Source organism: Diabrotica undecimpunctata, chromosome 3 (assembly GCF_040954645.1).
Source record: "Diabrotica undecimpunctata isolate CICGRU chromosome 3, icDiaUnde3, whole genome shotgun sequence".
Lineage (NCBI taxonomy): Eukaryota > Metazoa > Arthropoda > Insecta > Coleoptera > Chrysomelidae > Diabrotica > Diabrotica undecimpunctata.
The window spans coordinates 64,081,941-64,096,304 of record NC_092805.1 but is presented as its reverse complement, the minus strand read 5'-3'; the positions used below and the strand labels follow the sequence as shown (position 1 = coordinate 64,096,304).

Here is a 14,364-nt window from a genome sequence, read left to right as displayed (position 1 = left end):
ATATTTCTGATATCTGCTGTCTTGTTTTGACCGTACGTATTTTCTTCCCCAACGTAAACCCTGGAAATATTTTTGCGGAACTTATATTGAAATCAACAAAACCGCGTAAGTGTCATTTTTCCGGCATAAAAGTCTGCTGCCCCTAGAAATTCATTCGTGTAGAACACATTGTACAATATTTTGCACTCTTTCTTTACCGACACCCTTCCGATCATTCTTTATACGGGGGTTGTAAAGGGATTACGTTGTCAACTAAAAGTAAGCTATTGCAGATAGTCAATGAGTGTTTTTGTTTACCTTCAGGGAAATTTAGAGAACTAACATGTTTTTTTTTAACTGTCAAATAACTGTCAAAGTGTTTGGACGCGTTTAAGGGTTCCTCTGGAAAATTTGTATATTTAAGTAGTTCTAAAGTTTTTTTTTACTCGATTCCGATCTGTTGTGAAGTGCAGAAGTGTGTTTCAAGATATAATACAGAGTGTTTGTTTGTTTTCCTTTATATTTTAAGTTGTGTTATTCTGTCAACTGTACTGTAAGTAGAAATTTTTTATATACTTTTTGTTAAACGCTGTGCCCCGTCGTGTCCGCGGGCAAAAATGGCATTTCTGGGAAAGATCCACCAGATCCTGGTGTAGAGGACATTGAATTTACAGATGGAAATGACATAATTATAACTACAAATGCACTATATATAACTACATATTAATTCTCCGGTTGACTACTCAAATAATATTAAAAACAGTATTGATACAAGCTTGCCATCGACTTCAGCTAAAACAAATATTCAAAAAAGTCAGGAATTTAATTCATCTAATCGGTTTAGTTCTAATGATAATAGTCCTTTTTTATATTTATTCAACATATCAATTTAAATATAGGTCGTTTGCATCCAATGAAACTTGGAGAGAAACTACTTTCGTTATCTAATTATTATAAAAATATTATTGAAATTGTTAGTGTAGGTAAAAACCGTATTAAAATCTAAGTAGATTCAGGTTATGTTGCTAATAAGTTAGTTACTGAAGATTTTTTTGAGAAAAATAATATAATAGCATATATTCCAAATTATTTAACAGAAAAAAAAGGTCTCGTTCGTGGAGTAGATACTACTTGAAGTGAGAATGTACTGCTCAACACTATTAAGTCTAATATTACTATTAAAAAAGTTTATAGAATGACTAGATTAGTTCAAAATAATGGTATATCCGAAAGAGTTCCTAGACAAATGGTAATTGTTAGTTTTGAGGGTAAATTAATTCCCCAGTATATTTACATCGATAAAGTTAGATGTCCGGTTGAAATATATGTTAGTCCGGTTATGCAATGTTTTAATTGTCTTCGATAAGGTCATTCAACAACCCAATGTAAGTCAAAAAAAAGATGAAAAAATGCGATAATGAAAGTAAAATTGGTTGCCCCGATAAATGTAATGCATTAAATTTTGCGTTTATTGTAAAAATAATAACCACGAGTCAATTTTTAAAGAATGTCCCGAATACTTGAAACAAAAGAAAACTAAAGAAGCTATGGCCAACTTAAATATTTCGTTTAAAGAAGCTGAAAAAGCTATTGAAAATCCAAGTTATTCCAGTTTAGTTCAAAAAAACAAATTTGCACCCTTAACTACCTGTGACACCGACTTCCCTCCATTAAGCTCTTCTTCTAAGCCTTCTAATTCTAGCACTGCTTACAAAAATAATAATACTCACAAGCATATATCCTCCCCTACAGTAAGTCCCAAAAAAAAGAAAAAATTGTGATACAACTTCTAATTTTCCTCCTATTCGTATAGAATACCAGACCAGCTTCTGTTCGGGATCTATATTTCAGTTTGGAAACCCTTATCAGTCAGCTCAGTGCTTCACTCAAAAATTTGATAAAACAAAGTATCCAGGATTATTGCAATTCTTAGAATCTAATCTTAAAATTAAAGATATTATAGGTAACATTTTTACATACCTTTAATGGCTTCCAAAAGCATTAAAATTATTCAATGGAATATTCGTTCGCTAAATGCAAACAAATATTCTTTAAATCAATTACTTTTTGAAGAACGTTTTGATATAGCTCTTTTATCAGAAACTTGGTCCAAACCATCTGATACTGTTTGCTTCAATAATTTTAATGTAGTTAATAAAAGTAGAAGTAGGGGATATGGAGGACTTGCCATAATTTTAGCAAATAAATAAATTTTTAAAATTATCAAACCCTCAGCCAAATCTTTCAAAACGCCACCATGGTGGGATGATGAATGTCTTACTGTTTCGAATGCGGGGAAAAATTCTTTTAAAATGTATAAATCCAATCTTACCCTTTCAAACTTTATTAAATATAAGGGGAATGAAGCTATATGCAAACGCACTTTCCGCTCAAAAGCCAAATCTAGTTGGGCTCGATTTTGTTCCTCACTTAGTGGGCAAACTTCAACCTCAGAGCTTTGGAAAAGGGTAAACAAAATTCAAGGTAAGAAAAAGTACACCGCTAATGATGAAGACATAGTAGAAAGTCTTTTTACAAAAATCTCTCCGGATTATGTCCATCTACCAGTATTTATGCCGAGCATCTCCACTAATGATCACTTTTTACTAACCCCCATTTCAGCTGACGAACTTAAAGCAAATATTAAGAGTTCTAAAAATACAGCTACTGGTATTGACGGCATTAACTATAGCATGCTATTAAACCTGCCAGTAATTGCCATACATTATCTGTGCAAAATATACAACAATATTTTACTTAAAGGAGACAACTGTGATTCTCTTAAACAATGCTTGGTTATTCTTATACCCAAAGTAAACCAGCGTACTGCCCTAAGACCTATCTCTCTTATGTCTTGTTTGCTTAGAACATTTGAACGAATTATGAAAAGCAGATTAGAATGGTGGTGTGAAAATAAAAAAATTTTTCCCAGTGTGTCAATATGGCTTTCGTAGAAATAAAGGGACTAAGGATTGTGTGTCTCAATTAACGACTGATATTCAGTTATCCTACTCAAATAATAATTATCTATCTGCCATATTTCTTGATATTTCAGGGGCTTATGATAACGTAAATTTAAATCTATTATTTGAAAAACTAAAGCACATAGGTATTCCACCTTTGTGTTCATATGTGTTAGTAAACTTATTTCTTAATTGACAGGTATTCATTCGATGTAATGATAGATTGATTGGCCCGAGAGTAGTGCATCGAGGTCTACGACAAAGCTCTGTCCTTAGCCCCTTGTTGTTTAATCTATACACTATAGATCTTCACAGTATAGGCATTAAATGCAAATATATTAATTACAATATGCAGACGACTTCTGTTTTTACACTGTGAACAATTCATATCAACAAAGTACTAACTCAATAAAAACGATTATATGTGACGCAAGAGAGTATTTCTTTAAACAAGGGTTTGAACTTACTACGAAGAAATCAGCTGTGGTATTTTTTACGCGACATCGTTTACCAGTTATATCCAGCGTTATTTTTAACAGCCTAAGTATACCCGTTCACAATCACTACACTTATCTTGGTATTACATTGGACACCAAGTTAACATGGGACGAACACATTAACAAGTGCTTAATGAAATGTGAGAAAACTTTAAATATTCTTAAAGTAGTTAATCGCTATCGATGGGGTGCCGACCCTAAGATTAACTTAATGTTTTATCGTGCTTACACCAGATCCATTCTCGACTATGGAAGCCTTCTACGGATCTGCCACAAACAGTCGTCTTAAAAAACTAGACCGCCTTCAGTATAAGGCTCTGCGATTAGTTCTAGGTGCGCTTAATCTACACCTACAGAGAATCTTCTAGCCGAATCTATGGAACCTCCCTTACATTTAAGACGACTATTTTTAGCTGAAAAATTTATTCTCAAATGTCAGTCTTACAATCAAAATGAGCTGCTACAAAAAATATGTTCTAATGTAAGTATTGTAAGTATATTTCTGTTTCTAATCGATCTCCTATTCTGGCAGTGGCATATCCTAACGTTTTTCAGCGTCTAAACACTCCGTGTGACTTAACATTCTTTTAATCAAATTTCAATGTTTCTTATGCCAAAGTCAATGTTTGGTATCCCAATTTTGAATCCAGTTGATTTTCAGCATCAGCTAGCCAAGCTTAATAATTCATGCAGAATGTTCACGGATGGTTCTAAATCAAGATTAGGAGTCGGTTGTGCTGTATATATTCCGGATCACAAAGAATCCCTAATGTTCAAGTTAGATAAACAATGCTCTATATACTCTGCAGAAATGTTCGCAATTCATAAAGCTCTAGAATAGGCTGTCAACAAAAAAATTTCTAACCACCAAGTTCTAATTATGTCAGATTCAATGTCTGCGTTATTAGCTTTGGAAAACTCACGTAAACATTTATATAAAAATAGTCTTGTCGTTAAAATTTAAGAAAACCAACTAAAGCTGCTGGAACAACATACTGACGTATTCATATTCAAGTTGACTTTTAGAAAGTCTTCGACCAAATACAACACAGAGAACTTGCAAACATATTACGGATCACAGAAATAGATGATCAGGATGTGAGAATCATTACAAATTTATACCGATATCAGAAAGCCATAATACGAGTAGACCAACCCAACAAAATTCGGAGGAGATACCTATAAGAAGAGGAGTACGAAAGGATGTGTACTATCCCCTCACTTTATAATATGTGCCCAGAAGAGATGTTTAAAGAGACACTGGAGGACATCAACGGAGGCATATCAGTTAACGCATTACTAATGAATAATCTCAGATATGCAGACGATAAAATACTCCTTGCAAATTTTGTTTGATTGCACTACGCAGTACTTCGAGAGGTATGGAATGGCTCTGAACACAAAAAAAAAACAAAAATTATGATTGTCAGTAAGAACAAAATTGAAACAATTGATGAAACAATCTACTTTAAGGAAAAGCTTTAGGGAAAATACCCAAATACAGTTACTTGGAATGTAAGCTAAATAAACAAATGGGCCGCAGCCTTCCGCAGTGTTCCGTCCCTCCACACATATTTTTGTTTCAGTATTTTTTTTATTTTTATTTTGTATTTAATTCGTTACTTAGCATGTGTGTATGTCTTTACGTATGTAAACTAATATGGTCCTATAGTCACCGCTCCTCATATATCTAGGGGAGGCGAATACATTCGATATGCACACAAATAGCTTAGTGTTATATGTAGTATACACTCCGATGGTCAGATCAAATAAAGTGCGCTACCGGTTACTCTCTGTCTGAGGCAGCACACCGCGCCCAGGAGAGAGAAGAATGGATAGCAACCATTCGTCAAATACCATAACGTCATCACATCCTTACGAAGGATAAAGGATAGAGGAGGAGGAGGATATGTAGTATAACCGCTGTACGAGAAATACGTTTCTATAATCATCCACCCACAAAATGTAAATAGGCGCTGTCCAACCAGTCCATTCCAAAGATCAGTGCACTGGAATGAAGAAGATTTACTTATCAACACATGTACAGTACTTTTCATTTGCATACACAGACAATATTCAAATTAATTGATAAATTTATATGTAAATTATAATTTAAAATAGAAATTAGAACTAGAGTATTGAGATGCTGCATATTCTCTGCCCTTTAAATGGAGTTAAAGCCTGGACAATTGCGGACAACTGAAAAAAGACTTGCTGGTTTTGAGGTATGGCGTTATCGAAGAATGTGGAAAATATCATGGACATAACACGTGACAAACACGGAAACATTAAGAAAGATGAAAAACAAAAATACTCAACACTATGAATAAAAGAAAAGTGAGCTACTTTGGTCAAATACTAAGAAATGAAACATATGAGTTGATGCGATTGTTGCAGAATTTCCTAGTTTCCAAAAGCGGAGTTTACTAGAGATTCAAATAATAAAAATTTAATATTTACATATCTTCTTCTCATCTTACATAGATGTAAACCGAACATTTCGCTGTGGTGAACTACCGCATTTATTATATTTTGTAGTTCTTGTGCGTTACTTGCTATTAAGACGGTATCATCAGCATATCTGATGATACCGTTTAGCATATCCTTTACATATACCTAATCCGAATTTTTAAGAAACCCTCGTAATATTCTAATATTCTTCAATGTTTCGTTTTGCAACCCCATCATTGAAAATATTTTAGGGATTGCATTCGCCGCAGTGTTGGCGACCCCTTCAGTCGATATTTTCTAAACCATTTGGCTCAGATCTCTTTTGTAATAGATGTTATTTTGGGAAATAAATATGAATGGTGGCGGCCCGACCAACACTTCACAAAATACAATACAGATTGCTATAGGTTGAGGATTTATTTCTGTTTTTAAGTAAACATTGAAGGCTGGAGCAGTTACTGTTATATAGAATACTGATATTTAATAAAGGCTTGACATTTATTGACAAGACTATATACGTGTGATGCACATTGAAAAAACAATATTAAATATAGCCTGGATATGTTATGATTTGTATATGATTTTTACAAATAAAATATTGCGTTAGAATGTTTCCTAAATGTATATAAAACTGCCGATAAATACGTAACAAAGACCTAGTCTCTAAAATTGTCCACTCTAGATATAAAATTAGTCATTTTCTGAAGTTGCTTCCTTTACATTTATCGATTTCAACTAGGATTAAAGTTTGGTTGTTACCTACAGAAACGTCTACAATCAATGAGTTTTGGCACAAAATTCATTGATTTAATATTAACAAAAACAAAATAATATTAAGTTGCCTTTGGAAATAAAAGTTTATTTACTTTGTTTACTCTCAGTTGAGATTTATTTATTTTTCACTGAAGATGTATAAATTAAAGAAAAGAAAAAGTATCTACAACTTGGTAGGTACACAAAGCTGAAATCTGTCGAGTATTTCAGAATGAAAACATTTTACGCAGAACCATTCATAAAATAATAGCAGAGTGCCAGCAGGAAATACCATGTCTGAACCTTACAAAAAGTGGAGAACCACGTGCTTTTATTGCACAGACGTCAGAGAGATTGGTTAGAAGAGAAAAAAACAGGCTGGAATGTCAACAAGGAGACTGGCTCGTCAATATAGATTTTCTAAGACTACAATATTATTCGAATTTATTAGAAATGGTTATAAATATCGAAAGCGACGTAAGTGCCTCAAACACTCTCAAGCGGAACTCCTTCGTATACTAAGATGCTGCCGTCAACTGAGACGGGTATACTTTGCCAATGAAAAAATTATTATTTTAGATAACGAAAAGTATTTCACTTTGAGTAATTCTAAAATGAAGGAAAACAGGGGAAAAGTGAGGAGTGTGGGAGAGTGAGGGGATTCTCTGACTTTAAATAGTCAGACCTATATTGATAAGTGCCTTTAAAAATTGCTTTAGTTTGTCCACCAACATCATGCTAATGAAGATATCATATTTTGGCTGGAACTAGCATCACGCCATTACTCAAGAGATACCCAAAACTGGCTTTAACAACAGCACATACCTTTTGTTTCCAAAAACGATAATCCTCCAAACTTGCCGCAGGCTCATCTCATAGAGGATTTTTGGGCTTTACTGTCTAGGAAGGTTTATCATGGAGGCTAGGAAGCACAAGATGAAGAACAATTAAGACGGCGAAATGAGACATTCGAAGAAATTCGCGTCTGGTAGAGCAGAATAGGTCAGTCCACATAATTCGATAGTGTAGTTTAGTTAAGTATTGAGTTATATTTATATGACTATTTCACTCATCTTAAAATTTTCACATAATCTGACCAATCACAAACCAAAGACAGCTTGTGTTATCGCGAAAACACCAACTGTCTTTCAATTCTGATTGGTCTATCAGCTTCGTGTTTTCAACGACGTAACCATGGATACCGATCGCAAAGCAAAGTTTGACGTTTGCCAAAAAAATTATTGTAGCTGTATACGTCAAAATGAGTCGTTTCGGTGGTACTTCAAACAAAGTTATAAACCAAAACATTGTAAAAAATATACCGAGTAACACAAGAAAATCTAAATCTTATATATGGAGACAATTTATGATGTTCTGTGTGGATCGCAACTACAAATTAGATGCAGAAAATAACAACGACAGACTAACTAAATTCCTTCCTCTCATTCTACTGAATTTTTGACCTATCACTTTGTTCATGAAATAGTCTAATAAAATACCACTCGTGATTTAATTTAGCTTATAAGTCTGTCTTTTATTTCTAAACTCAACTGAGTTTCTTAAAGAAAACACCACTCGTCCTACGGACTCGTGGTGTTTTCAAGCAACTCAGTTTCGTTTAGAAGTAAATCGACAGACTTATCGCGAAAATTGAATCACTAGTGGTATTACTATTGATAACTAGTTAGTGTTTCAATAAATTTTCTCAATCCGATAAATATTTTTTGCTAAAACTTTTAGGACATACGTTAAAGTTGTAAAAACCTATAAATTAGTTGTTATTGCTGCACACTGCTTTTATTTTTCTGTGTTTAGTTTTAGCGTTGTTCGTAAATCTCAATGATTATAATATTCAACATCTGGTGAAGGTGTATAAAAGGATCTTTTACAATTACAGTGTCGTCTGTTCCTGTTTCTAATGGTGTTGCTCAAAATCGGTCTTGGTCTTGTTCTTGCGTTTTCGCAAGACCAAGACCAAGACTGACCGTGTAAGATTTGAGCAAGAATAAGACTGAGCCTGCGAGACTCTTGCGTCTTGCAGTTAGGACTGAGTGTCGTTTTAGGGAGTCAGGTATAAGCTTAGAGACTCTATGAGATGCAAAAAAAATATGTAACAAAAATTTGGAAAATTGAACTTGGATAAACATACAAAGCGAATCAAAATATTCATTAAAATAACACTTGACACATTTGACACTTACTCAGAGCTCATAATTACAATGTAAAAATAAAATATTTTGTAAATTCTTTTCCGGTAGACGATTTCTTCACTCTGAAATTAATTGTTCAGATTTTGAGAATAGTCGCGCTGTAATCATAAAATGATCTACTTGCGTTGCGACGCCGACAGTAATATCGTATTGAAACTTTTTAAAAATATGTCAACTTAGCATAATATATATATATATATATATATATATATATATATATATATATATATATATATATATATATATATATATAAGAAATACTGGATATTAGTGACTGTCAATATAAACAAACAACACAGTTTATTAGGGTTGCAGTCAGAAAATTGGCCGGGAATGAAACACTCTTATGACTTTTCGTCTAGCTTTCGGAATCGTTTTGTTCCTTTTTCAAGACTCTATAATAAGAAAAAAGTGTAAATATTTATAAAATATCACAAATCTTCAGTGCAACTTACTAGTCGTTGAGATTATTTACAAAAGCATAGACACTCAACATTAATAACAACACACATAAAATATAAAATAGTGGACAAAATACATTTAAAATTCTTTAAAATTTAGGTACAAGTAGTAAAAATTTTGTTGTCATCTTTTACTAGTGTGTTTTAGCTCTGGCACATAGAGAACAAAAAGAAAAAATCCTATGATTAAAAAGTAATTAGGTGTATTTAATATCATGTTTCTTTTTAAGAAATACTAGAGGCCCATCTTAGGTGATTTTAATTTTTAAACCTGTCTTAATGGTATGCAACATGTTATGCATATAACTGTAAATTGTGTGGGTACGGGTACAGGTAGATATTAATTTTATTTTGGATGTTTTTCCAGTAAGTAACAATAAATGTTGCTCAGTTTATCTATGTCTGACTTTTTATTGATGCAAGATGTACTTGATTTTATGGAACACATTTCCAAGAAAACACGTTTTGAATGGTTCTTTTCCTTTGCCAAAATACAGGAATCCTCGAAATTAAATTCATGTTTCAACGTTAATGCATGTATATATATATATATATATATATATATATATATATATATATATATATATATATATATATATATATATATATATATATATATATATATATATATATATAATAAAACCTCGTCTACACTCTCGATCGAAGTTCTTCGGACGAAGTGTCGAAGTTAATCGAGGCGAGGTGACTCTCTACATACTCGTGAAGTCGAGTAATGTACGAGATAATGAACGAGACAAATTAAAATTAATAACAGATAATGCCGGCTACCGTGTAAACAAAATACCGAAATATTTAAAGTGACGAAGTAACAATATATATAATTCTCGGTTTGATATTCGGTCCTTATGGTATTGGATAGTAACGAATAGTAACGAGTAGTTACTTTTTCGATATTACTAAACTTTATTCCCAATTGAGGTTTCCTTCAAGTCTAATGTAGCAATTTTATCTGTAATAGTTTATCTGATCTTAAAATACAGTCAAGTTTGTCATTAATTTGGTTTTTTTTGTGTTTTAACCTTATTTTAGGTCATAATTGATGGATTCGACGATTACTTGATGGGAATTCATTTTATGTAACAATAAAACACTGAAAACTTTGTTTTCAAACTTCCACAAAATTTATTTTAAATTCTTATCACTACAGCTGTTTCGGCTGATTGCCTTTCTCAAGTGATCTGATCAGATCAGATCAGATCACTTGAGAAAGGCAATCAGCCGAAACAGCTGTAGTGATAAGAATTTAAAATAAATTTTGTGGAAGTTTGAAAACAAAGTTTTCAGTGTTTTATTGTTACATATTTTAGGTCATATAAGCTTATTAAATGCAAACGTTTATTAAGAAATAGATTGACTCCCGCAGGACATGGTAGATAGCTCCGTTAGTTAGAGCATAGGCACGGATCGCTTAGATCGTCGGTCTCCACCCAGTGTTAGTTGTTTAGATATTTATTAATTTGGTTGGTCTTTATTATGGCTATGTTTATTTAAGCTTTAAATGTACCTACTCTCTTACGTTGTTCTAAGATCTAAAGTAACGTTTAATAAATAACAATAGGCTAATGGGTAACAGCGAGACTTGCAAGACCAAGACCAAGACCTGAAGCGCAATACCAAGACCAAGACCAGGTGTATTGGCATAAGACCAAGACTGTCTGTCTCGTCTTGTTCTTGCATTTGCGCAACACTTGTTTCTAAAAAAGTAGGCCTACTCAGCAATCAACTGCTTGGTATGCCTGAGGCATACTCCAACCATTGTTCATTATCTTTGAGAATGTCTGTCACAGGATCAGAAAAAATATCAGAAAGAAATCATTCCAGATCCAGTTGAAGTTGAAAATTATTTTCACGCTTTTACCAACACCATAGAGTGTATAGAGACCAACACCAATATAGAGTACTACAGCTGATCGTTCAAGGGAAAAAAGACAGCAGAAGGGGTCCAGGGAGGAGAAGACACTCGTGGCTCCAAAACTTGGAACTCGGAAAACTTGCCGAACGGCAATGGTTCGGATTGTCATCTGCTGAACTATTCAGATCTGCCGTAAACAAAGTCAGAGTGGCCATGTTGATTGCCAACGTTCGGAACGGACAAGGCACATGAAGAAGAACCAACACCATCCATATTTATTTTTCGACTATGCAATAGATTTTTTAATTTTCCCATTTTCTTTCATTTAAGTGTATAGATTAAACTTTTTTTATTTTAAGTTACTGTTGCGGAATACAAAAATTAATTTAAAATTACTCGATAATATTATCCTAGAATGTCCTGTAATAAAAATATCCTCTTTTCTAGTTTTTCGATTAATAATTTTTTCTTTGATGTGTTTTCTTTATTTTGTCTTCTATCTTTATTCTTTATAAGTTATTTTTTATTGCACAACAGTGTTTAAATATTCAAAAAAGATACAGGTAATTCCATTCTCAGTAATATACTACCTCAAAAAAATTTATAAACCGCATAATTTCTGACTTAACGTGTTCTCTCTGTGACACATATTCAAGAAAATTGTAAAACATTACATCCATTTAGCTGCACAAAAAAGAAATAAACTGCATACGAGACAGTACAAAATGGAAGATATGATCTTACATAAGATAATTTATGTGGTATATTAGCAGGTAAATGTGGCGAGATACAAATCGAGGTAAGTCAGTGTAAAATTATGTCAGATATTTTAAAACTTTACTTCGATAAAACAGCGGTAGTACTGTAAAACAACATATTTAAGAGATGGTTTCATAAAATATCTAAGATAATGTTTCACTTAGGTGTAAGAGTGTATGTAATCAGAATAGATACGCTGTAAAGATAACATGTTAAAAAACAGAAATAAATACAAAAGTGATAGTTTGATAGTTTCATTCTTTTTCGAAGATTACTATTATCATAATCTAAATATTTTATTTATTTAGGTATAAACCACAATTATTGATTGTAAGACAAATTACATTTTACATTTATGCTGTCTTCTAAATAATTAATTCGAAATAATTTCTAAAAAATATTTTAAATTAAGAAATTATGTTTTGTGTAGTATTTATCAGAAGGCGCTCTGTCCCATCCAATTTAACTTATTTGGCCTCGATCATGACAAATAGCCATGTTTTGGGTTAACATTCTAATGTAATGTTGTACCCTCGGATTGATATCAATTTCTAATTTTTTTGTGCTTACGTAGTTATTGTCGATAATGTGTCCTATTGACCTTCTATTGACCTATTAATGTTGCTGACTTCTTCTTTCGTTATTGGTAATCTGTTTCTTTTATGACTATTGATGCATCTTTCCATTGTACTCATGTACACATAAAAATTGTTTTAATTATTAAATATAAAACAAGGAATTTTATAAATTTAGTTCTATGTTAGTTATATCCTTTCTAATTTTTCACTTTCAAATCCCTTGAGCATTTTTGGGTGGTTTTTGGTGTTGGACAAATGTCATGAGATAAACTAAGTTTTACTATCTTTACCTAAATTTTAGAATGTATTTGTCCATTATTTTATATTTTGTATTTGTGTTATTAATGTTGAGTGTCAAAGTTTATTGTAAATAATCTCAACGACTATGTCTTGAAAAAGGAATAAAACAATTCCGAAAGCTAGACAAAAAGTCAAAAGAGTATTTCTCTAACATCTCGGCCAACCTTCTGACTGCAGCCCTAATAAACTGGTTGCTTGTTTATATCGACAGTCACTAATATCCCGTATTTCTTATATATATATATATATATATATATATATATATATATATATATATATATATATATTATATCAACTTGAGATATGCAGATGATACTACTATCTTCGCTAGTTCTGAAGCTGAATTGATTCACCTGCTACAACGGATAGAAGACGTAAGCTTAACGATGGGCCTTAAAATAAACAGAGATAAAACGAGAATCATGATAATTGACAGAGCTAACAACAATCAAAATAATCTGGTCATGATAAACAATATCGCTGTTGTAGATAAATTTGTGTATCTGGGCTCATTAATAACCAACAAAGGAGGCTGAAGAAATAAAGCGGCGGTCAGCAATTGCAAAAAGCGCAATGGCAAAATTAACAAAAATTTGGAAAAGCCATGAAATAACTACCGATACAAAAATGAGACTAGTAAGAAGTCTAGTTTTTCCAGTTTTTACTTATGCATCGGAATGCTGGACCCTTACTGAGAAAGACAAACAGAACATAGATGTATTTGAGATGTACTGCTGGAGACGAATGCTGAGAATACCATGGGTGGCCCGAAGAACAAATGAATCCATACTGGACCAGCTAAACATAAAGAAAAATCTAAGAACACAAATATCAGAACAAATAATAAGCTATTTTGGACATGTGCTTCGAAGAAATGGTCTTGAAAAACTTACCATCCAAGAAAAAGTAGAAGGCAAAAGAAATAGAGATAGATCTCCCACACGATACACGGACCATATTGTTGCTACCATTGGCGCTCCACTGTCAGAATGTGCTAGAATGGCAGAAGATAGAAAAACGTGGAGGAACATTGGGATATTTAGCTAATAGCTTCATGATAATAATATAAAAAATATGACTGACTGTAGATGACAATTGATTGGATCCCCGCCGACCAAGTTACTAGCCCTTAATAATTGTTTAATGCTTATTTGTAGGGCTACTGAACTTTGAAATACTAGACAACTTCGTTCTATTGTTTAGAAAATATGCATGTTTTTACTGGCTCTATGGCACTTGCCTATGCCAATTAAAAAAATCAGTTGCCAGAACTTATACTAGAACATATCTAAACATTAAAATATATAGCCTATATATAGAAAGTTATGTATTTGATTATTTACGGGTAGTTGTCTTTTTGTCGCCTTTATTTCTAGCACTTCTCTGATGATTCGTCCAGTCCCTGATATTCTTCATTGTCATTTAGAGATTTTACTTACATTCGTTTAACTAAATACAACAACGAATCGAGAAAGTATAAAAGCAGAACATAAAGGCAGTTCTGTCTCAAAAGTCAAACGGGAAGTTTGCAGAAATCAAA

General features: G+C 32.7%; 1 protein-coding gene across 5 annotated transcripts in view; it reads left to right on the top strand.

The window, feature by feature from the left end:
- Nucleotides 1–14,364, top strand: part of Eph (Eph receptor tyrosine kinase) — a 598,175-nt gene that overhangs the window by 331,035 nt on the left and 252,776 nt on the right. The window lies entirely within an intron of this gene.